This window comes from Lissotriton vulgaris, chromosome 2_1 (assembly GCF_964263255.1).
Source record: "Lissotriton vulgaris chromosome 2_1, aLisVul1.2, whole genome shotgun sequence".
NCBI lineage: Eukaryota > Metazoa > Chordata > Amphibia > Caudata > Salamandridae > Lissotriton > Lissotriton vulgaris.
Genome location: NC_141687.1, coordinates 1,700,271,672 through 1,700,296,962, shown reverse-complemented (window position 1 = coordinate 1,700,296,962; position 25,291 = coordinate 1,700,271,672). Strand labels below are relative to the sequence as shown.

General features: G+C 45.7%; 1 long non-coding RNA gene across 1 annotated transcript in view; it reads right to left on the bottom strand.

Moving 5' to 3' along the window:
• The window catches only part of LOC147733132 (uncharacterized), a 66,220-nt gene extending 41,294 nt beyond the window's left edge, over positions 1-24,926 (bottom strand). Inside the window, exon 1 of the long non-coding RNA XR_015308509.1 lies at positions 24,819-24,926. This is a non-coding gene — a long non-coding RNA (uncharacterized LOC147733132). The remainder of the gene's footprint in view (positions 1-24,818) is intronic.
• Between the last annotated feature and the right edge of the window lie 365 nt (positions 24,927-25,291).

Sequence of the window (25,291 nt, the reverse complement as noted above, 5' to 3'; positions counted from 1 at the left end):
GCCTTGCGGGAGATGGTAACGCTCTGTTATTTAAGTTTCGAGCCGACACTTAAATATTTACTGTGTTTTCCACGTGGGTACCAAACAAACCTTGCTGCTATCCCCTGCCCCAGGGGCGGCTCTAGGGTCATGGTGGCCCTGTGCAGGGAGTGTAGGTAGGGGGCCCCGGAAGAGGGGGTCCGGGTAAGGCAGAGTCCGGAGGCCAGTAAAGAGGGGGGGGGGGGGGGGGGGGGGGAGGGGGGTAGGGGTCAGGGTGTTTAGAAGTGGAACTGAGCCGGAGGCCGCCAAATCCCTGCCAGGGGCCGCCACACATATGTATCCATCCTCAGAGGATAAATATATTAAGGATATATATTGGTGTGGTGGCCCCTGCGGTTTGGTGGCCCTGTGTAGGTGCACAGCTTGCACATGCCTAAGGCCGGCCCTGCCTGCCCGTGTGACAATAAGACAGGCCAAACCATACCACACTTTTTATTGTCTTGTAAATATTAAGAATTTTTAACAAGGATATTTTTGATCTCACTTTTTACAAAGGTAATATCATGACATTAGGCATTCAGGACTAGGTTTTCATCTGTTTTTCAATTGGCCGACAGTGAAACATGTTTAAACGTAGTTTAATTTTTAAGACCCGCGGTGAGGGCACATGGCACTTTATTATTTTAGCAATTTGCTGCTATTTGCAATTTCCTCTTCTGATATATAGTGTAGAGTTATGTTTTTATTTGTTACTCAATTGTTTGACAATGAAACACGCTAATATGGAGGATCTTTTTAAGACATGCTGTGAAGACACTTGGCACTTTATCTTTTAATAATTTGTTGCTATGTTATCTCCCCTTTGAAAATACTTCGCTATGTTTTTAATTGTATGAAATGTTAAGTGCTATGTATGTTACTTTTATGGATGGAAAACCTTCCAAATAAAGTGTTGAACTGAACTCAACTTTGGCGGCCTTATAGTGAACTCAGATCAAAACTATTACTTGGTGGTTTTTTGTAAGTTTATGTTTTGATTGACATGTATATTTGAGTTAAGGTTTGTCTTTTGAGTTTTGTTTTGTGCCTTTTCGTTAAGGTGTCCTGACTAATGTAAATATCATAAAATATCATTACACTTTAGTATTCACACTATCTTAGTCGCTTGGTTTCCTTCCTTTTGAAGAGATGGCTATTGGAGGTTTGTTAAGGTGATTCATTAGGAGTTCGATGACTTTATTCTTGTTTTTACTGGATAGCCTACTATTTTTTTTAACTCACATCTTAGATCTTTTAGTGCATGGGTTAGCTTACCCTATATTTAATGTTTGTATATACATGCATGATATTAGTGCAGCTGATTAACCTCACTGTGGTTAGCTGTTTCCATAGAACTTTATGTACGATGCACTTTCTTTTTTTCCCTGTAGATCAAGGTTTAGGCGGTAGTTGCCTTCATGTTTTCTTGGTAACTTTTCTTTTTATACAACTTATTTCTTTGGTATAGTGATGACCTTCTATCAGTACTGTTTTTTTCCATGTCTTTACAGCCCTGAGGAGGTCTAGCATGAGGAAACACGTTTTGTCTGCGTTTTCTGTTCATGCATATTTAACAAGGAAATAAAATCTTTTTCTGCGTATTATGTATAGCCCGATCTTGCACCATAAATATTGCCACTTTACTTGGGTTGTATCTTTTAGATTGGCATAGTGAATAATGAAGTTACTACCCTTCAGTAACGTCTTATCTGGTAGAGACAATATCTAGCCCCAGATTTCATACCTTTGAATTGCCCCAGGCGTCGTACTGGATCTTTGAGATTTTTTGTGAGCAGCACCCGTGCAAGCCGGTAGGTGACATCAGCCGGCTCTACGCGGCATTATCCATGCTGGAAGTGACATCCGTGTCACCTATATAGGAACCACCTTGATGCGCTGACGTCCGTTACTTTTTGCAACTTTCCATGCCACAAGCACAAAACCAGTAACGTGCACTGACACGGGTGTGTCCAAACTAGCGCCCTGCAAGGGATCAGCCCTAGTCCTGACCCTAGAAATCTCTCTGCAGTAAGCTGCAGCTATTGTCGCTACCTAATAAGACGTCTGTGAGAAGTTGGCCTGGTATATAATGCTCACTAATTCTAGTGATCACTTTGTACCATGCCAAGCAACCCTTATGATGATGGTTGTAAGTCAACCTTGTAGACCAGTTATCCTAGTGGTAACGTGGACAAAGCAGTCTTAGGCTAAACTCTGAAAGGCATGTGAAGCCAGCTGTTATACCATACACAACCCCCTTGAATACCAAATGAAAGGGACACCACACAGATATATATTGAAAATATATATTGATTTATTAACTATTAAAATCCCCTGGACTCTTTATGAGCACAGAAGCACAAGCGTTAAATCACAAGACAGTTTAAAATACACAAAAGTTGCACAATATGGATGAGCCCTAGGGGCCACCTAAACCATATACTAAATAAGTGGTATAAGAGATACCTAAAGGAAAGTGAAGAGGCCTAGGGCCTTGGGAATCGCTGGAGCTATTCGAGACTGGAGTTAACTAAGTCGGGAAAGGCCCACGGGACTCGGGTGCAGTGTTCAAAGTGCACGCACTTCTCAATACAAAGTCTATGGTGCGTAAAAAGCACAAAGTTAGAAAGTTAGGAACCTTCCGAGTGACCTACGGAGCTGAAACTTAAAACACAGGCCCTTGGGATGTGTACCAGTGCAGGAGCACCGGCGGAGCTGAGTTACCTCACCCACAGGAAGCGGGTGCACAGGGTCGAAGATGTGTCGGGTTTCGTCACGCTGGTCGATGGTGCTTGGAGCTGAAGATGCTGCAGGCGGCTCGATGAGAAGAGTTCCGGTGGATCCAAGGGTGGATCGGAAGAGTTGAAGACCTGAAAGCAGAGGGGACAGTGTTCAAAGTCACTAGCCAGTGACTGCCCTGGAACCAGAGTGGAACCAGGCGATGTCGGGTGCAAACAGGCGTTGTCGGGTAGCTTCTTTCTGCAGCCACGTGGATACCCGGGGTCGAGGACGTCCAGGAGTCGGTCACGAGCTGTCCCACGTAGGCTTCTCGCTGTTGGCGGTGTCGGCGACCTGATCGGAGCAAACAGGCCTTGGCAAATGCAAGCCACGCAGTAGTTGAAAGATGCTGTTCACTCGGACCAGCAAGGTCAGAGCGAGGGCTCCTTTTCACAGGAGCTTGGGTAGGTCTGGAGCAACCAGACCTGCTGTTTAAATCTTCGGGTTCGTCGCCAAGATGGCCGCTGACCACGTGGCTAGTGGCCGGGATGGCGCGTCGAGTGGCACAGTGCAAAAGGGCCCCACGCAGATCGTGGAGATGCTGGGGGGCTGATCTTCGGTGCAAGGGCTGCTCGGTGGTGGGGGTTCTCAATCCCCAAAGCACAACGTCGAGGATGCCTCAGAAGCTGCGCAGTCAGCTTTACGAGTGTCTTCCAAGAGGTCCGGTCCCACGTCACTCGGTGCCTCCACGGGTCCCTTCTTCGCAGGGACTGTGGATCGGGCTCTGAGAGGTCTGGGAGTCTGGTTCTTGTCGGGCTCTGGGCTCGGTCTCCGGCGGGAGGCGGCGGCAAAGCAGACGTCGAGTTGCTGGTTGGTACCTGTGTTCACAGGGTGGTCACTCCTTGGCCACAAGGGAGATTCTTCTTCAGTCTTCTGTGCAGCAGAATGTCGAAGTCCAGTCTTCTTCTTAGTTTTAAGTTGATTTCGGGATGATCTGCTGTGCAATGGCACTGCTCCCCCTCTTATTCCCAAACTGGGGGTGGATCACCTACTAGGTCCCTCCTCTGGGTGGAACCAGGAAGGGGGGCGGTTACACCCCCTTTCCTTTGTCCAGCTCCGCGCCAGGACTGGGGCTGGAAGGCCCCAGAACCGGTTTGGACTGGCCTATGCACGGGGACACCTTGTGTGCCCCGGGCATGTCTGATTCTTTTCAGCCCTGTCCTACCTAATACACAAAATCCTGTCTGGGGTGGTGCTCGCACCTCCCAAGGCAGGAAACCCTTTGTCCAGGCCACCATCTGCCGAGTTTCGGTCAGCAGCAGGAGGCCAGACTTGTGTCTGTGGTGGCAGCGTCCATTTTGTGAAGCTGAGGCTCTGTTTAACTTTAACCGGGGTTAAGGCTACGCACATGTCGTGTCCCTCTAGAAGGGTGGAATGCTATCCCCGTCGCCAGAATTGGCGAGGGGATAGTATTCCAATTCGTATGACACCTTACTCGACATGTTTTGATAAAGCCAAACCAAAGATAGCATTTAACCGCGAGGATTATAATGCACTTAAGTGTATATGGTATGGCAATATCCCGGAACGGCTTAGGGAGTTGTTCCCGACAGCTGCAGACAGGCTCAGCTCATGCCAGAGCACCATCTCACATATTTCCAAGCACTCTGCCTCCAGGATTGATGAGGCCTTCCATAGGAGTGGCTGATAGGAACATATGTGTCCAGTTTAGGGTTAGGCACAGACATACTGTACCTAAGTAAGAGGTGGTTACACCGACTTACCCCAGCTGAGTGATCAGCCAGTTGTGTCAAATATGGGGGCCAGGCCAGGGGTGGCACAATACGTGCTGCAGCCCCTGGTAGGCCTTGGATACACCTATGCCCTGGGCACCTAGGGTGCACTAGTACAGGGGCTCATAAGGTGGACCAGTTCCAATTCGTAATGCACCTAAAGTGCATTGGCATTAATTTAGAGAGAGAACAGCAGGCTGTGGGTCTGATTAGCAGGCCCACAGCCACATTAAGTCAGAAACCAGTGAAGTAAAAAGCAAAAATTTGGGGTGACCATAGGATAGCAGACCCTACTCTCCTACATAACCCCCCCCCAAACGCAGGGACATTAGACTAACCTTGACCAGTTGTGTCTTCATGTTCTAAGTGGAAGTACCTGGAGAGACCATCTGCGTTGCCATGGTCAGTCCCTGGGCGGTGCTCCACTGTAAAGTCCATCCCCTGTAGGGAAATGGACCACCTGAGTAGTTTGGGGTTTTCACCCTTCATCTGATTAAGCCATAGGAGGGGCTTATGGTCGGTCTGAATCTTGAAGTGAGTGCCAAATAAGTATGGTCTCAGCTTCTTCAGGGCCCACACCACAGCAAAGGCCTCCCTCTCTATAGCTGACCAACGTTTCTCTCTGGGGGTCAGCCTTCTGCTAATGAAAGCAATGGGCTGGTCCTGGCCATCTACATTAAGCTGTGAAAGCACTGCTCCCACTCCCAACTCAGAAGCATCTGTTTGGACAATGAACTCTCTTGAGTAGTCAGGACTCTTCAGGATAGGTGCAGAGCACATGGCCTTCTTCAGGTCATCAAATGCCTTTTGACAGATTTCTGTCCACTGAACCTTTTTGGGCATCTTCTTGGATGTAAGATCATTAAGAGGAGTCACAATGGACCCATAGTTCTTAACAAACTTCCTGTAGTACCCAGTCAGGCCCAAGAAAGCTCTGACCTGAGTCTGGGTAGTTGGAGGGGACCAGTCCTTGATGGTCTGGATCTTACTCTCCAGTGGTTGAACTTGGCCTCCACCTACAAGGTGGCCCAGGTATACAACCTTGCTCTGCCCTATCTGGCACTTTGTTGCCTTGATAGTGAGGCCTGCCTTCTGCAGAGCCTCAAGCACTTCCTTCAGGTGGATCAGGTGATCCTCCCAGGTGGAGCTAAAGACAGCAATATCGTCCAGATAAGCTGCACAAAAGTCATCCAACCCAGTGAGGACTTGGTTCACCAACCTTTGGAAGGTGGCAGGTGCATTTTTCAAACCAAAGGGCATCACCACAAACTGATAATGCCCACTAGGGGTAGAAAATGCTGTCTTGGCTTTAGACTCCTCAGCTAACCTGATTTGCCAGTAGCCAGCTGTCAAGTCAAATGTGCTCAAATATTTGGCAGAAGCCAACTTGTCAATGAGCTCATCTGCCCTTGGAATAGGGTGTGCATCTGTCCTGGTGACAGCATTGAGTCCTCTGTAATCCACACAGAACCTCATCTCTCTCTTGCCATCTTTGGTGTGAGGTTTGGGGACCAGAACCACTGGGCTAGCCCAGGGGCTCTCTGAAGGCTCAATGACACCTAATTCCAGCATCTTTTGCACCTCAGTCTTTATACAGTCCCTGACGTGGTCAGGTTGCCTGTAAATCTTGCTCTTTACAGGAAGACTGTCACCAGTGTCCACCACATGTGTACACCAGTTAGTCTGACTGGGTGTCAATGAGAACATATGCCCGTATGCCTGTAGAACTTGTCTGCAGTCATGTTGCTGATGTTCAGTGAGGCTGCCACCTAAGGCCACACCATCAACTGAGCCATCCTCAGGGTTCTGAGTGAGCAGGTCTGGGAGAGGGTCACTCTCTTCCTCCTGTCCCTCATCTGTAGCCATGAGCAAGCCCATGTCTGCCCTGCTGACATATGCCTTCAATCTGTTCACATGGAGCACCCTGTGGGGGCTCCTGGGAGTTCCTAGGTCCACCAAGTAGGTAACCTCTCCCTTCTTTTCCAGAATTGTATGGGGTCCAGACCATTTGTCTTGGAGTGCTGCTGGGGCCACTGGCTCCAACACCCATACCTTCTGTCCAGGCTGAAACTCAACAAGGACAGCCTTTTGGTCATGCCAAGCTTTCTGTAATTCTTGGCTAGCCTCAAGGTTTTTGGATGCCTTTTCCATGTACTCTGCCATCCTGGAGCGGAGACCAAGTACATAGTCCACTATGTCCTGTTTAGGCTTTTTGAGAGGTAACTCCCATCCTTCCTTCACAAGACACAGGGGTCCTCTTACAGGGTGCCCAAACAACAATTCAAAGGGGCTGAAGCCAACCCCCTTTTGAGGGACCTCTCTGTAAGCGAACAAAAGGCAGGGCAGAAGGATGTCCCATCTTCGCCTGAGCTTTTCAGGTAATCCTTTAATCATGCCCTTTAGGGTCTTGTTAAATCTCTCAACAAGCCCATTGCATTGTGGGTGATAAGGAGTGGTGAACTTGTAGTTTACACCACATTCCTTCCACATAGCTGTCAAATATCCAGACATGAAGTTGGTACCTCTATCTGATATTACCTCCTTAGGAAACCCCACTCTGGAGAAAACTCCAAGTAAGGCCCTGGCCACAACAGGAGCTGTTGTGGTCCTAAGGGGAATTGCCTCTGGGTACCTGGTGGCATGATCCACTACCACCAGTATGAATCTGTGCCCAGATGCTGTAGGGGGATCCATTGGACCAACAATATCAATCCCCACTCTCTCAAAGGGAACCCCCACCACAGGTAGTGGTATCAGGGGGGCCTTTGTTGTTCCACCTGCTTTACCACTGGCTTGGCAGGTTTCACAGGAGCGACAAAACTCCTTGGTGTCTTCAGACATGTGAGGCCAGTGAAAGTGAGGGACAAGCCTGTCCCAAGTCTTGTTCTGGCCTAGGTGTCCTGCTAAAGGAATATCATGGGCCAAGGTGAGTAGGAAGCCCCTAAATTGCAGAGGTATAACCAACCTCCTGGTAGCACCAGGCTTGGGGTCTCTAGCCTCTGAATAAAGGAGTCCATCGTCCCAATATACTTTATGGGCACCTTGAGCATTCCCAGCAGCCTCAGCAGCAGCCTGCTGTCTGAGGGGTTCAAGAGAAGGACAGGTTAACTGAGCCTGCCCCAAGTCTGCCCTAGAAGGTCCCCCTGTCCCCAGAAACTCAACCTGATCAGGTTCAAGTTCTTCAGGGACAGTTCCTTCAGGGGTCTCAAGATCAGTTTCCTGTGAAGCCTGATCCTCACTTGTAGGCAGTTGGGAAGGCGCAGCCTTAACCCTCCTGTTCTTCTTCTTGGGAGGTACTTGGTCCATTGTTCCAGGATCCAAGACCTGAGGTTCAGAGAGGCACTTTTTGGCCTGTGACCTGGTCACAGCAAGGACATGTGATGATATCCCTAACATCTCTGCATGAGTCCTGTACTCAACTTCTGACCATAGAGAGTTCTCCAGGTCATTGCCCAACAAACATTCTACTGGGAGATCAGCACTAACCACAACTTTCTTTAGGCCAGTTACCCCTCCCCAGGAAAAGTTAACAAGTGCCACACTATGTGTAGTAGTGACATTGCTGGCATTGGTCACCAGGTAATCATCGCCTGGCATGTATTGTCCAGGGTCCACAAAGTTAGGTGTCACCATAGTGACACTGGCACATGTGTCCCTGTAAGCTTGAGCCACTTTGTTGTTAATCAAAGGTGTCTGTCTGTATTTGCCCAGGTTACTGGGACTTATGTCAGGGGTCAAATCTATGTCCCCTTCACAAACCAGAACAGCCTGTGTAAGGGTTCTGACTAGGTCAGAATCTCCTTCAGTTCCCAAAGTGATTCCCACTAAACCCTTGGCTTGAGGACCAACACTGCTAACTGTACTAGTGGGTGCAGGTGCCTTAGGGGCTGCAGTGCTGGGGGCTCCACCCTTTTGACACTCACTTGTCCAGTGAGAGGTGTTCTTACAAGTTTTACACCAGGGTTTCTTCTGACCTTCTTTCTTCTTCTTCTTGGAAGTTTGGGACCCACCCTCTGTCTCAGTTTGGGGCCCTGTTGAAGACTTCTGGTCTTTAGCTTTCTGCTCCCCACCCTTCTGGTCTGTTTTCTTCTGGTCACCACCCTGGTTCTGGTTCTGGTTCTTTTGCTTAACTCTGGTTCTTACCCACTTATCTGCCCTCTTTCCCAATTCTTGGGGAGAGGTCAAATCTGAGTCAACCAAATGTTGATGCAACTGCTGGTTCTGACAATTATTTAAAATTTGTTCTCTCATCAGCAAATTGTACAATCCTTCATAGTCTGTAACCTTGCTTCCCAGCAACCATCCCTCCAGAGCCTTAGTGGCACATTCAACAAATTCAGACCAGTCCTGAGTCTGTGTCTTCTGGGTATCTCTGAACATTAACCTGTACTGTTCAGTGGTTAAGCCTAACCCATCAATCAGAGCACTCTTCAGGACCAGGTAGTTTCTAGAATCCCCATCACTAACTGTGAGGAGTCTGTCTCGGCCTCTACCTTCAAAGGAGAGCCACAAGATTGCTGCCCACTGCTCCTGAGGGATCTGCTGTACTCTGCAGGCTCTCTCCATTGCAGTAATCCATTTATGGATATCATCCCCAGCTTTGTAGGGGGGCACAATCTTACTCAGGTTTCTATTATCAAAAGACCTGTCTTTATCCTTGTGGATATTGCTGCCACCAGTGGGTTCTATTACCCCACTCTCTCTAGGCTGTCTTGCTCTAGCAAGTTTCTCCTTAGCCAGGGCAACCTCTAATTCTTGCCTCTGGATCCTAAGCTCAGCCTCTCTCATCTTGGCCTCATGTTCCCTTCTCTGAGGGCTAGTCATCTCCTTTCTGGAGTGACCATGAGAGCCTCTAGAGACATGGGAGGTATTGGATTCACCTGAGTGATGCCTTCTCCTCCTATGGCCCTGGTTAAGTCCACCTGGGGGTCTGAATGGGTTGTTACCTGATTCATTCCCAAGTTGACTTAAGTTAGCCTGGTTCAGTCTACTGACCAGCACCTGACTATCTCTGTCATCATCTGACTCACTGCTTTCCACCTCCTCCTCCTCTTCTTCTTCCTCTTCCTCTACATCTACTTGAGGAGCTCCAGTGGTGGAGGCTTCCTCATCTACTAGGATGATAGGGGCAGGGGTGTCTACAGTGTCATCCTCTGAAGGATGGCCTCCTTCAGCATTCCCTGTGGGGTTTGCTTTAGAGGTCTTTAGAGCTTCAGACTGATCCAAGAGCTCTCTTAGGTGGTCTGCAGTAGGGGAAGGCCCTGTCTTCAGACCCCTTAAGACACAAAGCTGTCTTAATTCCTTAAAGGGAAAAATAGCAAACTGGGATGGTGCCCTTGGAGGGTCACTCTCAACAGGAGTAAGTCCACTGGACCCCTCTGTTCCAGACATTGCTCTAGTGTGGGTGGATGTGTTGCAATCTACCTACACTGGTGTTTACCTACTAAACCTATCTAGTAGTTGTAGCTAGGGTGTGCTACTCCCTTTACTCTACAACAACTAAGTTCAGTAGAACTTAAGTATACTAGTCTTGTTTTATATGTACCTAGCAGGTACCTGTATGATCTTTCAAATGATAATCTCAAAGATTGTAATGGTAAAACAACAGCAAGCTCAGATCCCACCGCTGCCACCAATGTGAGAAGTTGGCCTGGTATATAATGCTCACTAATTCTAGTGATCACTTTGTACCATGCCAAGCAACCCTTATGATGATGGTTGTAAGTCAACCTTGTAGACCAGTTATCCTAGTGGTAACGTGGACAAAGCAGTCTTAGGCTAAACTCTGAAAGGCATGTGAAGCCAGCTGTTATACCATACACAACCCCCTTGAATACCAAATGAAAGGGACACCACACAGATATATATTGAAAATATATATTGATTTATTAACTATTAAAATCCCCTGGACTCTTTATGAGCACAGAAGCACAAGCGTTAAATCACAAGACAGTTTAAAATACACAAAAGTTGCACAATATGGATGAGCCCTAGGGGCCACCTAAACCATATACTAAATAAGTGGTATAAGAGATACCTAAAGGAAAGTGAAGAGGCCTAGGGCCTTGGGAATCGCTGGAGCTATTCGAGACTGGAGTTAACTAAGTCGGGAAAGGCCCACGGGACTCGGGTGCAGTGTTCAAAGTGCACGCACTTCTCAATACAAAGTCTATGGTGCGTAAAAAGCACAAAGTTAGAAAGTTAGGAACCTTCCGAGTGACCTACGGAGCTGAAACTTAAAACACAGGCCCTTGGGATGTGTACCAGTGCAGGAGCACCGGCGGAGCTGAGTTACCTCACCCACAGGAAGCGGGTGCACAGGGTCGAAGATGTGTCGGGTTTCGTCACGCTGGTCGATGGTGCTTGGAGCTGAAGATGCTGCAGGCGGCTCGATGAGAAGAGTTCCGGTGGATCCAAGGGTGGATCGGAAGAGTTGAAGACCTGAAAGCAGAGGGGACAGTGTTCAAAGTCACTAGCCAGTGACTGCCCTGGAACCAGAGTGGAACCAGGCGATGTCGGGTGCAAACAGGCGTTGTCGGGTAGCTTCTTTCTGCAGCCACGTGGATACCCGGGGTCGAGGACGTCCAGGAGTCGGTCACGAGCTGTCCCACGTAGGCTTCTCGCTGTTGGCGGTGTCGGCGACCTGATCGGAGCAAACAGGCCTTGGCAAATGCAAGCCACGCAGTAGTTGAAAGATGCTGTTCACTCGGACCAGCAAGGTCAGAGCGAGGGCTCCTTTTCACAGGAGCTTGGGTAGGTCTGGAGCAACCAGACCTGCTGTTTAAATCTTCGGGTTCGTCGCCAAGATGGCCGCTGACCACGTGGCTAGTGGCCGGGATGGCGCGTCGAGTGGCACAGTGCAAAAGGGCCCCACGCAGATCGTGGAGATGCTGGGGGGCTGATCTTCGGTGCAAGGGCTGCTCGGTGGTGGGGGTTCTCAATCCCCAAAGCACAACGTCGAGGATGCCTCAGAAGCTGCGCAGTCAGCTTTACGAGTGTCTTCCAAGAGGTCCGGTCCCACGTCACTCGGTGCCTCCACGGGTCCCTTCTTCGCAGGGACTGTGGATCGGGCTCTGAGAGGTCTGGGAGTCTGGTTCTTGTCGGGCTCTGGGCTCGGTCTCCGGCGGGAGGCGGCGGCAAAGCAGACGTCGAGTTGCTGGTTGGTACCTGTGTTCACAGGGTGGTCACTCCTTGGCCACAAGGGAGATTCTTCTTCAGTCTTCTGTGCAGCAGAATGTCGAAGTCCAGTCTTCTTCTTAGTTTTAAGTTGATTTCGGGATGATCTGCTGTGCAATGGCACTGCTCCCCCTCTTATTCCCAAACTGGGGGTGGATCACCTACTAGGTCCCTCCTCTGGGTGGAACCAGGAAGGGGGGCGGTTACACCCCCTTTCCTTTGTCCAGCTCCGCGCCAGGACTGGGGCTGGAAGGCCCCAGAACCGGTTTGGACTGGCCTATGCACGGGGACACCTTGTGTGCCCCGGGCATGTCTGATTCTTTTCAGCCCTGTCCTACCTAATACACAAAATCCTGTCTGGGGTGGTGCTCGCACCTCCCAAGGCAGGAAACCCTTTGTCCAGGCCACCATCTGCCGAGTTTCGGTCAGCAGCAGGAGGCCAGACTTGTGTCTGTGGTGGCAGCGTCCATTTTGTGAAGCTGAGGCTCTGTTTAACTTTAACCGGGGTTAAGGCTACGCACATGTCGTGTCCCTCTAGAAGGGTGGAATGCTATCCCCGTCGCCAGAATTGGCGAGGGGATAGTATTCCAATTCGTATGACACCTTACTCGACATGTTTTGATAAAGCCAAACCAAAGATAGCATTTAACCGCGAGGATTATAATGCACTTAAGTGTATATGGTATGGCAATATCCCGGAACGGCTTAGGGAGTTGTTCCCGACAGCTGCAGACAGGCTCAGCTCATGCCAGAGCACCATCTCACATATTTCCAAGCACTCTGCCTCCAGGATTGATGAGGCCTTCCATAGGAGTGGCTGATAGGAACATATGTGTCCAGTTTAGGGTTAGGCACAGACATACTGTACCTAAGTAAGAGGTGGTTACACCGACTTACCCCAGCTGAGTGATCAGCCAGTTGTGTCAAATATGGGGGCCAGGCCAGGGGTGGCACAATACGTGCTGCAGCCCCTGGTAGGCCTTGGATACACCTATGCCCTGGGCACCTAGGGTGCACTAGTACAGGGGCTCATAAGGTGGACCAGTTCCAATTCGTAATGCACCTAAAGTGCATTGGCATTAATTTAGAGAGAGAACAGCAGGCTGTGGGTCTGATTAGCAGGCCCACAGCCACATTAAGTCAGAAACCAGTGAAGTAAAAAGCAAAAATTTGGGGTGACCATAGGATAGCAGACCCTACTCTCCTACAACGTCACAGAAGGTAAGAAACGTGTTCATTTGATAGAGACATCGAGCCGCAAATGTATTATCTTAGAATGGATCCCCAAGCAATACCATCCCTGGAGATGGGTCTGCAAACAAATTTAGACTAAGAATTTCTGCAGGACTGAATGGGCGAAGTGCAAGTCCCTGCAGACCTGGCTGTCCCGGCAGTAATGCTTTGTAAATATATGCAGGGATGCCCACGTTGCTGCCTGACATGCCCAAGGACCAGTTCTCCACTGGCTACGGGAGCCTCAGCTCTGGTTGAATGAGCTCCTAGGTCTTGAAGACTGCTTCTTTGCCAGTGTGTAGCAGACCTTGATGCAGAGAACAACCCATCAAAAGATGGCCAGTTTCTGCACCGCCGGACCTTTTTTTGCACCAACATACCCCACAAAGAGTTGGTAGTCCACCACTAACTCTTGTGCAGTCAAGGTAGAAAGACAATGCTCTTTTTGCGTTCAGATGGTAGAGTCGCTCCTCTTTAGAGGGATGTGAAGGAGCGTAGAAAGTGGGCAAGGTGACAGATTGGCCCACATGAAATCGTGTTGCCACTTCTGGCAGTAAAGGTTACCTAGTGCAAAGCACCAGTTTGTCAGGAATAACGGATAGGAAGGGAGGCTTGGATTATAAACCCTGCAGTTCACTTACCCTCCAGGCCAATGTAATGGCCAAAAGACGGGCTGTTCTGCCAAATTAAGGTCCCAATGAGGCCTAATGAAAGGGGAAGGTGGGAACATATGTAAAAGACAAGGCAGAACGATACCATTTCAGGGTGTCCAGAGTAGAAAGAACCCTGCTGGGTAAGGGTGAAATTAAAAGTAAAATATCACAATGGAAGGCAGAAAGAGGGTCAATGGTTTTTTCTGTATGATATGATACCAACTTTTTCTATCGGCAGGCGTACACCGTCTTGGTGGAGCGACGCCTGGATGCCGGAATAATATTGCAAACTTCGGGAGGAAGGTCAATAGCAATCAACTGCTGCTGCTCAATTTCCATGCAAGAAGTCAAAGAATGGACAGGTTAAGGAGCCTCCCCTGCTGCTGCAACAAAAGATCCTCCAGAATGGGCAGCCTGATCGGATGATCAATGCTTATATGCAGAACCGCAGAATACCAGACTCTGTGCCCAGTCTGGAACCACAAGGATTACTTGGGCCCAGTCGTTCCCAATATCCTTCAGAACTCTGGGCAGGAGTGGGATGGGCGGAAATGCATACAGAAGGCCTGAGCGCCACTTGATAATAAAGTGTCCTAGTACGAGAGTCGCCTTAGAAACCCCAGAGCACAAAACTGCTGACATTGAGTGTTCTCGATGGAGGCGAACAGATCTAACCAAGGCTCTCCCCACTATTGAAAAAGATCTTGCGCCACCTCCAGGTGGAGACGCCGTTCATGATCCATTAGGCATCAACGGGAGGAGTCTGTCCACCTTGGTGGTCAGGGAACCTGCCAGGTGTTAAACCACCTGGGAAATTATCTGCTGTTTCAGCCATGTGCAGAGACGCAGGGCCTCTTAAAGGGTCCACAACTTCACTCACCTTCTTTGATGCAGTAATGTACATGGCGGTGGTGTTGTCCGTGTACACTTAAACTAGCCTTCCCTTGATGGATGAAAGAAAGGCTGTAAATGCCAAACGGATCACTCTGAGCTCCAACAGGTTGATGTGGAGTCCAGATTCCTCCAGGTAGCTTCGCCTTCTGATCTCCACCTCTCACAGATGGCTACCCCACCCCAGGAGTGATGCACCTGTCACTACCATGAAATATAGTTGGGGAAGGGAAAGGGGTCTGCTTCTGACCCAATCACTGTTTGTTAGCCACCACTGCAGGTTCTTTGCAGCTCCCTCTGAGATCTGGACCATGTCTGACAGATTGCCCATATGCGGCGGCACTGGAACTTCAGGTCCCACTACAGAGCCCACATATGCCTTCTGGCATGCGTCACTAGCAGGATGCAGGAAGCCATGAGAGCCAGCAGCTTTGGAGTCCTTCTCGCTGAAACCCAGGACAGAGGCTGTAACATCGGTATCATAGCCTGAAAATCCTGTACTCACTGCTCAGGAGGAAAAGCAGAAAACTGCACTGTCTCAAGAACAGCTTCAATGAAAGGGAGCGTCTGAGCAGGAGCCAGATCTGACTTTGGCATGTTGATAACTGAACCCCAGCGAATGCAAATGGTCAGCCGTAGCCTGAAGGTGGGATACGACAGCCTGGGTAGAGCCTGCCTTTCAGCAGCCAGTTGTCGACATTGGGGAAGACTGGCACCCATAACCTGGGCAGAAGAACTGCAACCACCGACATTACCTTGGTGAACATCGGAGGGGCGCTGGCAAGGTCAAAATGGAACACAGCAAACTGAATATGCTTGTGGCCTACCGTAAACCACAGGCAATGCTGATGGGCAAGCAGGGAGGGAATGTGAAAATAGTCCTGCAAGTCCAACGCTATTCAAGTATCCTGGGTCCGAGGGATCCGAGATCTAGGCTAGGAGGAAGGCCTTTGTCCGATTTCAGGCGCAGAAAGTAGCGGGAATAGCAACCACACAGCCTACTTAAGGCACCAGAACCCTCTCAATGGCTCCCGTGGCCAAGAGAAACAGGACTTCTTCCCAGAGCAGGAACAGATCCTTCATCAGCCAGTCGTAAGATAGAGGCATGGAAAGAGGGGTCGTTTCAAAGAGGAGGGTGTAGCCCCTTCAGACAACCTGCAGAACGCGCATGTCCAATGTTAAGGACTGCCACTGATGGTGGATCCTTTCACCAACTGGATACCCATGATCTAAAAGGACTTGATTAGAAAGGTTTGCTGGCTGCAGCTTTTGGGGGAGTGGTGGTTAGACCAGACCATTGGTTCCCAGACCCATGGGACCATAAGTAATACCACCGCCGTCCATGCAAAGGCTGGGTAGCTTGCGTGGCCCAGGCACAGTTCAAAGAACCAGGCCTCGAACACAGATGATTCTTCGTCATGTTGGCCGACGGATGAGGAGAAGATGAAGCTTTGTATTTCTTGTGCATCTTGCCTGATGATTTGGAGTGGGATGAAGAGGACTTCGGTCTCCTGGAACGGTCCAGATACCTTCCTCAAGCGGGACGAGACTTCCGTGGAGTCACAAGCCGAGTCGCTAGCAGCTTCAGGGACCGCTCCCTCAAAGTCTTCAGTGTCATTGCCCGGCAGTCAGGCCACGATTTGGGAGTCATAGTTGCGCTTCAAAAACCACTAACACGAGGAGTGACTCAGTCACAGACATGGCACAGTTACAGATGCCACAGACTTTAAAACCAGTCTTCCTCAGTGACATCCTCGACACCAGGAGGAAACCTCAAAAAAGAATGCCAAAACATTAAAAAAAAATACTGGCAAAAACTGGCAGGGTTAGCTCTTCTTGCAGAGCAGCACTGGCTGGTGCGGAAAGGAAAGAACGGATGTCAGCACACCGAGGTGGCTCCTATATAGGTGACACGGATGTCACTACCAGCGTGAACTCCACACTGAGCCGCTCAGGGGTACTGCTCATGAAAAATCTTCTGGATCTAGTCTAATGCCAGGGTAAATTCAAAGGTAAAGAATCTGCGCCTAGATGGCTCTATCAGATGATTTTGTAATTGTGTGTTTTTTTTTATAATCCCATTAATCATTGCAATAAATTGGAAAAATCTTTGTAATACTATTCTGGTTGGTCTTATCTGGAATGCTCTAAACAATTCTGTGATAACAGCCCTTAGTTCAAATGTGTTATAAATAGATCATTTAGCTTGCATTCTTCTTTTCAGCACTCCGGTTCCTATTCATGATCCAACTACAATTGACTAAGAAAACCGTTGTATCTATGGCTTCTTCAAATATTGAACAGTTGCCCAGACCAAAGACTAGAGAATTGGACAGTGCAAATCACGTAAACCTGTATCAATTGTTTATACATAAACATGTGTTGAGACGAACACTGGTGTGTCCACAATAACAGAAGTGTATACAAGAAATAGTGAGAACATTGCCACACACATACTGAAAACCAGCATGAAAATTAACATTAATGGGTTCCTTGAGCAGACAAATAAGTGTGTGCACAGTGATACAGGAGGGTCACTGGATGGAAGGTACAGCTGATGAGTAAGCACTGGCACCAGAATAACGTACGTATCTGTAAGACAATGGACAACAGATGGGTACATCCCCTTTATTTTACTGATACCACCATGTGGCCAAAGAATTCAACCTTGTAAAGTTGATGGCTTTGTATAAGATTGTTAAAAAAAATCTTCCAACTCTTGAAAACCAATCAGGACTACAAAAAAACTAAAATAAAATATAAGCCCATACAAAATAAAAGGCATTTACAGAAACTTAGAATTGGCACACAGAGCCTTTAAACAACTATTTTAGAACCCATCAAGTGCACTTTACCAGTTATCGTGTAAGCACAAGTCTGCAAAAGATGTAACAATCCAATTTAGAATCTCTAAATACCTGCTAGTTAGTTAGTTTTTAAATTTATAATGCACAACAACTACCCATAAAGGGTTTCCCAGCCAAAAGACAAGTTAGGACTTGGAGGAAAACGGAAAAGGCAGTTTATCTGTCCAATAGCCATCTTTTTAAAGACTTGCGAAACGGAGTATAGTTTATCTCGTTACTGAGTGCTGTGAGTAAAGAGTTCCAAGACGAGGGATCAAGGTAAGCGAAAGACCTACCGCCCATCCGGGCTAATTTGAATTTAGGGATGACAAACCTTCCTTGGGTGGAAAGCGGAGATTTCGGGAAGGAAAGTAAGGACTGACCAAGGACTGAAGAGAACGATTTAATTTTTTGCATACAACTCTACTTTATTCGGTTTTCAACTTTTAGCCAATGCAGTTTGCGTCAATAGGTCGAGATGGAGGTGGTCTTAGGGACTCCACACAGAAGTCTGACAGCAGCGTTTTGTACCATCTGTAATCTATGGACTACAGATTTGTTAGAGCCCAGATAAAGTACATTTCCATAGTCAAGCCTAGATGTAATTAGGGCATTGACTATGGTTTTTCTGGTAGATTCCGGTAGCATCCAACAGATTTTCCTTAACCATTTGAGAATGGTGAAGCAAGTCGCTGCGACTGACTGATTAGGGGTGCATCCTGAGCGAATCATCAATCGTGATGCCTAGATTTCGAACTTGGGGGAAAGAGGACGGAAGATCACCCATTTCACATGGCCAGTGTTGGGGGTAACAGATCTTTTTTTTTTTCCTATCTCCGTTTTCTCTCCATTTAGCTTTAGAAAATGTTGCTGCATCCACAATGCTATTTTGTTTAAGCCAATTTTGAGAATAGAAGGGGCATCTGTATTGTGTGAGGAAAGGGAAAAGATGATTTGAGAATCATCGGCATAAGAGAAAAGGGATATCCCTGATTTCTCAGCAACCTCAGCCAGTGGTCTTACATAAAGATTAAACAACAAGGGGCTGAGGATGGATCCCTGTGGCACCCCTTGGGCAAAAGAGTGGAATTCAGAGCAGGCTGTTTGTGAGAATACTTGGAACGTGCGATTTGCATGGAAAGAAATAAGCCAGTTTAGGGCGCCGATACCCTGAGACTTAAGTGTATCTATTAGCACAGCATGAGACACCGTAAGAAAGGTGGCGCTCAGATCTAATAAAATGAGCGCAACGGTGTCCCCATTGTGCAGATGGTGACGTATACTCTGTGACCCCAAGTAAGGTGGTTAGGTGGGAAAACCTGATCTGATATCCGACTGAGAAGGATGAAGAAGCCCGTGTGTTGTCACAAACGGAGTTAGGTGTGAGTGGATAGGTCTTTCCAAAATCTTTGAAAACACAGTAAGTAGAGATATAGGACAGTATTTACTAGACATTTCAGGGTCAGCATTTGCCTTTTTAAGAAGGGAATTGATCATAGCATGTTTCCATGTTGATGGAATGACTTCTTCATGCAGTGAGGCATTAAGGAGACCCATTATCACAGATAGCAAAGATGAGCTCAGCTGCTTTAATACTGAAACAGGTAATGGATCATTAGGAGATCCGGATTTAATATGGTTTAAAAGTTTAGTTAAGCTTTCTGTAGTAAGTAGAGGCCAAGTCGCAAGAGAATAGCCAGGGAGATCCAGTTGCGCTGCATGATTTAGGAGTGAGTCAACAATACCAAGAGAAAGTTGAGGTGAAGGAGCAGTAGAGGAATTTCTTTCATGATCCAGCACAATGTCTTGGCATATCTTGTCTACTTTTTGAGCAAAAAAAAGAGGCCAAGGCCTCACATTTTAGTTTAGTTAGTGCAGAAGACTGCGCTTGAGTTTTAGAACCCGAGAGTTCCTTGACTGTATTAAAAAGAGTCTTGGAGCAGTTAACAGCTTTTACAATGGTAGTGGAAAAGTCTGCTCGAGCTAATTTGCAGAGTTTATGATAGTTTTTTAATGCATTTTTGTAAACGGATTTAGATATGGAAGTGTAATTCTTTCTCCACTTTCTCTCCAAATCTTTACAGTTTGCTTTTTTCAGTGACTCATTTAACCATGGAGCTGGTGGTCGATGGTTATGTATTTTTTTGTTTGTAAGGGATAAACAAGTGCTTATGGTGTCCAAAAGCCAGTTTTCCACTGAAGATGATAGCTGGTTTACTTGTTGTGAGGAACAAGGCCGGCGGGAGTCCAAAATAGTATTGAGGGCAATGATATCTAACTTTTCCCAATTTCTAATTGGAGAAACTAGCGTGCTGAAAATAGATGAGGTATGCTGGGAGTGTTAAGTTGAATTTAATAAGATAATGACTGGACCAGCTTGTTGGAAGGGCTAGAGAGCAAGAGATCTGTTAGGTTGGAGAAATTGGGGTTCATGAAATGCCCTGCTACATGTGTAGGACCAGAATTTAGTAAGTGAATATTCAAAGAAGCCAAATCTGAAATAAGATTTAAGCTGTTTTTACATGCTGTATTTTCTAAATGGAGATTTAGGTCTCCTAGAAGGGAGAAATTGGCTGTTTTCATAGCTAAAGAGGCTATGAAAACCACAACCTTTGCTAAGAGTTCAGCAAAGGTTGTGGTCCAAGATGAGGAGGAGGTAGGGGGCGGTAAATGAGTATACCTGAGAAAGTAAATTTAGGGGACAGAGTCAACTTGAAAAAAGCAGCCTCACAATTTGGAAAAGGGAGATGTTCAAAGTCTCATTTAAAATCTTTCTTAAAGATAACAGCTATCCCACCACCCATTTTCAAATTGCGATCTTTCTCCACTATAGCGTAATTTACAGGTAATGCCACAGCAATTTCTGGACCTGAACTCTCGTGGAGCCAGGTCTCTATGAGGAAGACCGCATCAGGTTTCATGTTTAATAGTACAACAAAAATGTCTGCTCGATTGTGTGAATTAGGCTTGCATTTGTGCAAAATTTATGATCATCAAAGGGATTCTTCCTTAACCCCTTCGATGCTCATGACGAGCTCAGCTCGTCATGAGGCACGGTGCTCGTGTGGTCATGACGAGCTGAGCTCGTCATGACCACACCCAGTTCTATTATGGCCCAGCACCGGAGAAGAATATCTGCAGCATCGATGAGGTTAATCATAAGCATAGCTTTCATAAGGTGTTTAACCTTATTAATTACTGAATTCAGTTATATTGCTTGTATACATACAGAAAGATATTATAATAAGTTTTATACAGGAATGGATTTAAAGGTTTGGTATTCCCATAAAGTAAAATGCACCAATTTTTAAATATGGTTTAGACGAGTTGAGAGTGGTGAAATAGAGCAGAGTTGTACCATTTGCAATAGACTATCTTCTCTTCCAAAATGTACTTCATTTTCATACATCATATTCTGCAAGTAGTAAATGCATAATATGACAAACAATAGACTGAAAAAAATAGTTGGTGTCCTAGAGCCTACTGTAGTGTTTGGGGTTCCTAAAGAGATGTTCTTCTAGTTATCTGTACAGCATTCCAAATCACAGCCGAGATTTTCCCTAATTCATGCAGTTCTTCCTATATGTTACATTTTCCAGAGCAAACACGGTGACCATGGTTTCATGTTTAATTAGCTCTGCTCTTACAGTCTGAGTAACGTTCTGTACAATTATTTATTTTATTTAGTTTGTGAAGTAGAAACCCATTTTCAAATGCATTTTCTAGATTTTTTTGAGCAACCACGGTGTTCACGTTTACCATTTTTTGGGGGAATCATTCAAATGCACTGAAAGATTTTATCCGACAAAAAGGAACCCACAGTGCATTCTACTGATAGAGGTACAGATTGGTCTTTTTTTATAGCTTCGTCAACATATTTACTTCTGTTAGATTTTGTTTTGGCAGTTTCATGTAACCAGCTAGAAAAACAAAATTTAGGCGAAACACAATTGTTTAATTAGAAGAGAAAACTAGAGTCAATTTGCATTTTTTCAACATATTTCCAGATCAGAGGAAAGAAATCAAATGGTCTGGGGCATATGAGGGACACTGAGTTACTGTGCCTGTACACTCTGCCTTGCCTTATACCAGAGGAAGTTTTAAAAAATAAATCAAATCAGACTAGTGGGTAAAAAAGATACAAAGAACATGAAATTAGGAAAGACTTAGATGATTTTCTAAACAGAGCAAACAAATATGCTAAATATCCTGACGATTTTGATGTCTCAATTATAAAATATATATTTGATATAGGTGTATCAAAGTGAATATTCTCAATATGCTTTAACATTAGGATGATTGAATTTTGTATTTCAACATTATGATCAATCACATGATTTGCTGAGAAGCTGGTCTCCAGTTGTTTTATTTGAATTGAGCGCTTGTAAGGCTGTCTAGTGTTGGCAGCAGGGTCCGAGTTCTGTTTTAATCTGGTGCAGCAGCACATGAGATTATCAATGTTATTGCTATGGACATTAGGACTTCACTTGGGAGTGGGATTTGAAATATTGTTTTATTTTCAGTGATTTTGTATACGATAGCTGGCCCCCTGAAATCAGGAGAAGCCTTCAGAACTTAAGAAAACTGCTGCTTCTTGAGACTTAAAACATTAGGAAGATTGAAAGACCTTACTAGCAGCAGATTCTAAGGATACAAAGTCATAATTTTCTCTCGAATCAAATTATAGATGCTATTTTTCTTCTTCTCTGCTGATTGCACCGGTTAAATGCTAGTTAAATACCAAGGTTTATTTTGTTTTGTTTGCTTAAATTACATTTAAGGAGTGACAATGTGGGTGGATACAGAAATCCAGAGTTCAAGTGTGTGCTCATTGTCATTTAGGTTACGTAGAAGCTGTAATGAAGTTTTAACCTTGCAGCATCAAGGTAAAGTAAGCAAGACTTAGTTGGGGCAAAACTGATCTGCTAAATCTAATTCTTGCTTTTTTTAAACCTGGTTTTATTGTGTTACAGAAACATATGCACTGTTTCACAATTTACAGGTGGAAAATTAAACTGACTACAAACAAGTGGTTGAAAAGCAATTGGTTCCTTCTAGAGAAAAATACGAGTTTAATCTATATTAAACTAAAATAGTAATATATCGAAAGCGAAATATAATAATGTATAGTGAAAAGAACATTACAGAAACATGGATTAAGAAAATCCCAACTAACCTTTAAGGAAATCCCTTCATTAAGGAAATAAATGCTCTCACCCACTATTTGTGGGATGCATAATCATCAGGCGTGTTTCTCTGTTCTATCAACAAGGGGGAGTTTGGCAAAATCTTTTTTGCTCTCAGTTTTGAAAAGGCGTCAGATTTTCAATAGTTTTGAGGTAAAAGTTTCATGGGGATTATCAATCAATTCTGGTACTTTATTTCTGGTTTCACAAGAGCGGTGGTAGTCTTTGGGCTTTTTCACCCTACCAGAAGTCCAATTTCTGTAAACTTGTTTTGGCTCCCCTCGATACACCATTCAGGGTCAAGGGCCTTTGTCAGGCCTTAAGATCCCTCACCTAACTACTGTCTTAGTCAGTCAGTCATCTATTCTGTGAAAAAGTGTGTTAGTCATACACCATGCAAATACCTTGCTCTTGATCCAAACAATTGATGAAGGAGCTTTTCTTAATTTGCCTTGTTAGCAACTCCTAATCTGGGACAGGAGCAAAAGTATTGCCCTGTGTCCACGCATTCATCAAGGGCCCAATGCTGTGATTTTCTCCTCCAATCTTTGTGTGCGAAATATCGAAGATAGGGTGGATGATTAATGAATAGTTACCTCTTGCTTCCTTTCATGTTAGTAATAATTAATCTCTGGCAAAAAATACAATTTGGGAAAGAAGCTAAATTTAGAATTAAATGTTGTCAAACAAAACATTTCAACCAAAAGTTCGAAATATTGTAAAGGGTGACAAGTTTTAACAAAATGCTTCTATAAAATGTAATTTTGACCATTTCCTTTTACTAAACACCTGGGTCCCCACTCAGTCATCGCCAACAACTGCAGCCTCTGAAGTCTTTGCATTGTTCATTCCTCTGTGTCACTGAGTACTTGCCTATGCCAAGTACAGTTCTCAGGGCTGTGCCGCTTATTTGTATTCAGCCCTGCGGAGGCCTTCATAAACAACCTACCATCTGCGTTCTCCTATGTCAGCATGGAAAGAAACAAACCAGGGTTGTGTTCAGTACCAAAGTCAACAAGGTCTTTGAAGAAAAGAGAACAATGTTAGGGCAGAGTTGTAAACTTGATTGATATATACTTGGGTCAAACTAGCAGCAAAAGTACCCTCCGAAGTGGCAAATGGTGCATCTCACAAATAGGAATTTTATAGAGCGGAGAATCTGATGGATTTCCCAGTAATAGGACTGAATTGGACCTCTCCCCACATAAGAAGGCAAACACGACCAGGAGAAAAACCAATGAACACTTGTGGAATCAAGAATACTTTCTTTCTACTCACATACAGGAAAGCCAGTAAGCATTTGGCAAGACTACTGGTTTGGAGTATAGAGGCTGCTGGAGGGCAACATAATGCACAAATTAAGATTCTTTGACAGTGGAAATATTTGAATCTTTTTGAACGAGACCAATAGAATTGGGCACAATGCCAAAGTGTATGAGACTGGAGTTTGTAAAAGCAGCTGGCAGTGCAATTGAGACAGCTACGAGTGAATAGTCTGACATTGTAATGGACAAGATAAAACACTCTTTACAGTGAAGCCAACAGCAGCAATGAAGCGTCAATGAATGAAAGGGGGTCTTGCATTTAAACGTCTGCGAAATGAAACCACAATTTCCTTTACGTGATCCTACAATATTCTTAGCTCACACAGGTGCAGTCTCATTAGGACTGCTGCTAAAATATGCACTATTTCCAAATTGTGAAGGTCCACCACAGAATTCCTGTAGGCCCCAGAATTACTTCTGCGGGTAATATCTGCTTATAGGTGCTTTGAGTTCAGCAAGGTCCAAATGTATTTTTGCAACATCATTTAAAACATCAGTCACACTCAAACGAGCCCAGTTATGGATCACTTGCCCTCAGGTCAACAGAATATCCCTTCCTTATTACTATTCTGGCAACAATTGAAGACAGTTCAACAAAACTCATGCTTACTCCGTCAGATCCTAATTTAACATCTCCGATATAACTTAAAGGCACTCTGAAGTTGTCGTCCCAAGAGCATGTTAGCATTATGCTAGAAGCAGGAAATATTCAATTTAAGTTGAGGGTCAAGGAGCAACAAAGTTTATCTGAATCTTTAGTGAAACTAAAATCTGCCTTTAACCACATTTTTTTTTAAACCACAGGATAAGGATATGAATTAAACCAGTGTTCATTTTCTCAACAATTGAAGTCTGTAAAGTATGGATGAGAAGCTTGTGGACAAAAGGAGCAAGGGAGAAAATCTTGGAAACCCTAAGAGAGGAGAATGGTGCTCAATGTAGTCTCTTCGTAATGGGAGCATAAGTAATTTTTACTTACCTTTTCTGGACAACCCGCATCAGTACGTAGAAGATGCAAAGAGTAGGACGCTGCAGACGTATGGTTCTGGTCTTCTAGCCACACCCCCGGACACGGTAGATGTGACCTGTGAGTGGGTAATAAGCAGATAAATAAATAAGGGAACACAACCATTAGCTTGGAGAAATAAACATGCAAAAGGGTTGTTCAAAATAGGCTTCACACGCTGCTTAGACCATGAAATTGTAACTGGACTACTCTACTTTGAACCCTCTTTCGGCCCTTACACGTTGTGGCTTCAGCTAGAATCTAAATTAGTTGCAAAACAATATATCTAATACAAATCCTTCTCCCTAAGATTACTTCTAAGCAATAATGTGAGTGCAGCTTGTGCCAGTTACACTTTGCAGATTGGTACTTCTCTTCAATATGCATACTTTTAGAGGCTGGAAGAAAATCCCCTTAATTTCGCCTCCTCCTAATGATCAGATTTT